Source organism: Cornus florida, unplaced genomic scaffold, assembly GCF_030987335.1.
Source record: "Cornus florida cultivar Cherokee Brave unplaced genomic scaffold, ASM3098733v1 CherokeeBrave_3.0.0_Hap2_Chr02, whole genome shotgun sequence".
In the NCBI taxonomy this organism is placed as follows: domain Eukaryota; kingdom Viridiplantae; phylum Streptophyta; class Magnoliopsida; order Cornales; family Cornaceae; genus Cornus; species Cornus florida.
Window position 1 is genome coordinate 77,318,774 of NW_026775572.1, and position 4,461 is coordinate 77,323,234.

At 39.6% G+C, this 4,461-nt stretch overlaps 1 pseudogene; it reads left to right on the forward strand.

Moving 5' to 3' along the window:
• The first annotated feature begins 4,127 nt into the window (after positions 1 to 4,127).
• LOC132297994 (small nucleolar RNA R71) lies at positions 4,128 to 4,226 on the forward strand (annotated as a pseudogene).
• The last annotated feature ends 235 nt before the right edge of the window (positions 4,227 to 4,461 follow it).

Consider the following 4,461-nt stretch of genomic DNA (forward strand, 5'->3'; position numbering starts at 1 on the left):
GAAATCAGATGGCCATCAATGGAGGTCCTCAGCTCCGCCGTGTTACGCGGGGCAGGCCGGAGGTTCTGGAAAAACATCCGTACTAGCCTCGGGTACACCGGGTATGTGACAGGGGCAAGAATGGCTGCAAGGCCCCTCTGTAGTATATCATCATAAGCTGATCGGGTAAGTACCGACCGGGAAAAGAAGTCTGTGTCGAAGACTAACTCGTACGCCGCTAGAGGGTGTGAGTATCTGCGTAATGGCTGTTTAACTCTTGGTCTGGCTGAGCTGGCTATGGTGGTGGAGATGGTATGTGCTCAGCCTTAGCGTCACCGTGTGAAGGAGATGCACCAGCATCAGAGTGTAATCTGTTGTCAGAATGAGGAGACCGTATGGGCTCAGCTGGCTCCTCCTGTATGGGGTCCTGGGCATGAGATGGACCGGCCCCGTCATCCAAAGTCTACCTGCCTCGGCGGTGATAGTGTCCGCGGGCTACAGTCTTGACCCGAGCCATGGCCTGTAAAATAATTGAAAACTTGCAAGGGAAGTCAGTGCCAGAATAAAGAGTTTAAAGCACAAAATAGAATCATGTATGTCAAGTAAGATAGACAAAACAGATAAATGACATGAATCTATGGAAGTGACAGGATGTGAACATGCTAAGAAGTATAAGTGTAAAATGCATCCAATGTGGAAAATCACAGGCATTGAGCATGAATGAGATAGCATGGACACAAAATAAGATGCATGGAATGTGTATATAAAATCTGTGAAGTTTAATCGATCACAAAAATTGTGAGATTGATCTCACATGATCGATCTGAGAAACTGAGAAACTAAGTTCGATCGATCTCACTAGATCGATCTGAGAAATAGGTTTGATCGATCGAATTGTGCGAAGAACATGAACAGTCACGGATCTGTGACGTGGATGGCACGGGGCCTTCACGAACAAAGTTGTGGGCCCATCAACATAACATAGCATCAATCCTAATCACCTAATGAGGCCCATACTCCCAAAAATCAAAACAAATCTCAACTATATATACAATCATATATACATATATAAGCAAAAAGCTTCAAACTTTCAGATATTGCAATAATCATCATTAAAAGATCATGGATCTATCATGGAAAACATGTATGAAGCAAATTGAAGCTTAAAAGACAAGATGAGATTCAGATCTTACCCAAATTGAAGGATGAGATGAGATGAAGATCCGAGAGGAGAGATAGATTCGGGATGAGATGAAGCTCGCCGGAGGTCTCGCCGGAGATGGGAGAGTGGATGGGTGCAGTGGCGATGAGAGGGTTAGGGCTTTGAGAGGGTTAGATCGATCTTTGGAATCGATCTACAAACCCTCGGTTCATTTTTTAAAAAACATCCCCGAACCAGTTCGATCAATCGAACTGAAACCTCAGATCGATCGAACTGAAATGATCTCTCCTTTGATTTTTTTTTTTTTTTTTTGTAAATTAAAAAGTCAAAACAAAGTCAAAGATAGTGAGATGAAGAATAGAGATCGATCTGAACAAAATGTTCGATCGATCTGACAGAGAGCTAAAAATATACAGGTTTTTGGATTCAGAAATTTTTCCAAGTGTTGGAACTCAAGATCGATCGAACTTGAAGTTTGGATGGATCTAAGGATTTATGATCGATTTGTAAACAAATTCGATCGATGGGATAGAGGTGATTTGGATGCAGGTGGATGCAGGTCGAAAATTTTCTAAGTGTTAGATGCAGGTAGAAGTTCGATCGATCGAACTTATGCAAAATACTCAATTTCAACATAAAAGTGCATACAATCCTAATCAAAGTTCCTAGCAATGCATATAAACCCAAAGCCAATATCTAGACTTCGCAAGAAATGAAATTAAAGATAGAAATGAGGGAGGAATAGGGTTTTGACACCCTACGAAATGTCTTGCTAGTCTTTAACGTCTCTAGTATGACGTTGGGCTCTTTTAGCCCGGATCAAACATCTTATAGTGCATCCCCTCCTCAATGGGGTGATAAGTGCTTTGAACTCCACCCAACAAATGGTTCTTTAAGGAACTTGTTGGATTAAGCTCAAAAGATGTTTTCGGTCCTTAGTCAATGCAATCTTTGGGCTTCCACGCCTTTTCAAAACAAGATTTTGAAACAACTTTCTTTGGTTTCAAGGTTGAAGATGGACTTTTTGAAACTTTGGTCTCATACAAAAACTTAATTCCTTCACTTTTGAGGTCATGACATTTCTCTACAACATTAATCTCTTTATGCTTGTCAAATGAATTGGGGGTTGGATTAAAAATATTCAACTTTACCTTCATATGGCCAAATGAGATTTTCATTATCTCCGTCCTACAATTGATGTTGGCATTCACGGTTGCCAAGAAAGGATGGCCAAGGATAACGAGAATTTGACTCTTAGGATTTGGGACCGGTTCCGTGTCAATGACAATGAAATCAACAGGAAAGAAGAATTTATCAATTTTAATCAATACATCCTCGATGATACCCCTAGGCTTTTTGATTGATCGGTCGGCAAATTGTAAAACTACCGACGTCGGTTTTAAGTCTCCTAAGCCTAATTTGACATATACCAAGTATGGAAGAAGATTAACACTAGCTCCTAGGTCAAGAAGAGCCCGATTAATGATATGATCACCAATGATGCATGAAGTAGAAGGTGAACCGGGGTCCTTAAACTTTGGAAGAGTGTTACGCTGCAAAATTGAGCTTACTTGCTCGGTTAAGACCACTTTTCTAAGTGCTTGGCTTTTGTTCTTCCTCTTTTGGATGCACAAGTCTTTTAAGAATTTGGCATAAGCCGTAATTTGCTTGATTGCATCCAAAAGTGAAAAATTGACTTTCATTTGCCTAAACACGTCCATGATTTCATTTACTTTGGCCTTTTGCTTGTCATTTGAAATGGATCCTTTTAAGGCATCTGAAAATGGAGCTTTTGGTTCAAAAACCTTTTTAGAATTTTTTTTTCTTTCAAGTCTCTTCAACACACGAAGTTTTCAAATCATTTTGCAAATCTTTCTTTTTGAAATCACTTTTCAAATCACTTTTCATAACTTTCTCATTTATATGGTCATGCACATGCAATGAAGGAGGAATATGATATGAAACGGGACGGGTGTCAACTTGTGGTTACACCGGTTTACTCTCTTTATTGGACATACCCACTTGGTTGTCCATAATCTTTCCACTTCTCAAGGTAGTTATCGCATTGACATGCTCTATTGTGTGACCTTCCGATGAGGAATGAGTCTCCACAACATATTGTTGCTTTTATGGGGCATTCAAAGGCATTTTTCTCTTCTCTCTTGCATTCAAGGTACTAGCTATTTGTCCTACTTGGGTTTCTAGCTTTGCAATGGACTGAGAGTGAGAATGAAGTAATTGTGTGTTTGCTTCTAAAGTACCCAAAACGGTCAAAACTTTCTCTTCAAAAGCGGGACTTCTAACATTTCCTTGGGAATATCATTAATTAGGAAAATGAGAATTTGAAAATTGGTTTCCTTGTGATTGGTATGATGATCTAAAACCTTAGGAACCTTGGCTTTGCATTGGAGGTGGAATGTACTTTTCTTGAAAACCACCTTGGGAAGGGTTTGAGCCCTCCCCTTGGCTTTTCCAAGAGAAATTCGGGTGATTCTTCCAACTAGGATTGTAATGATTTCCATAAGGATTATTCCTTTGATTAGTAAAAACAGCATTTGCTTGTTTATGATGCTCACTTTGGACATGTCCATGGGGACAATTGGAAGTAGAATGTAAAACACTTGAACAAGTCATACATGTCTCATTAGATGCATGATAAAAATGGTTAGGGAAGGAAGATACTTGATTCGCCGAGTTTTGGTTGATCAAAACTTGATCAAACCTTTGAGATAATGATTTCATTTCGGCGGCAATTTCATTGGAGTGGTCGACTTGATGTAAGCCAACACTCTTCCTACCACTAGAATTTCTACCATTCTTTGAAGATAAAGTACGATGCAAAGAATTTTCCCTCATGCTCTAATAAAGACGCCACACGTCATCCTCATGCCTATCAATGTAAGAGCCACCCATGGAAGCATCAACTATGCCTTTGTAATTGTCCAATAAGCTCTTAAAGAAATATTGAACTAATTGCCATTTGGGCATGTTATGATGTGGACACTTCCTAAGCAATTCATTAAAGCATTCCCATGCCTCATGAAATGTTTCTCCATCCCCATGTGAAAATTCCCTAATTGAAGTTCTCATGGCATTGGTCTTAGAAACCGGATAGTACTTCTTCAAAAACTCTTGTTGCATTTCCATCCAAGAAGTTATTGAAAAAGGCCTAAGATTGTTAAACCAATATTTTGCCTTGTCTTTAAGGGTGAATGAAAAAAGTTTAAGCCTTAAGACCTCTTCTGGCATGTCCGTGTATTTTACGGTGGAACATACATCAAGAAACTCATCCAAATGCTTGTAAGGTTCTTCACTTGGAA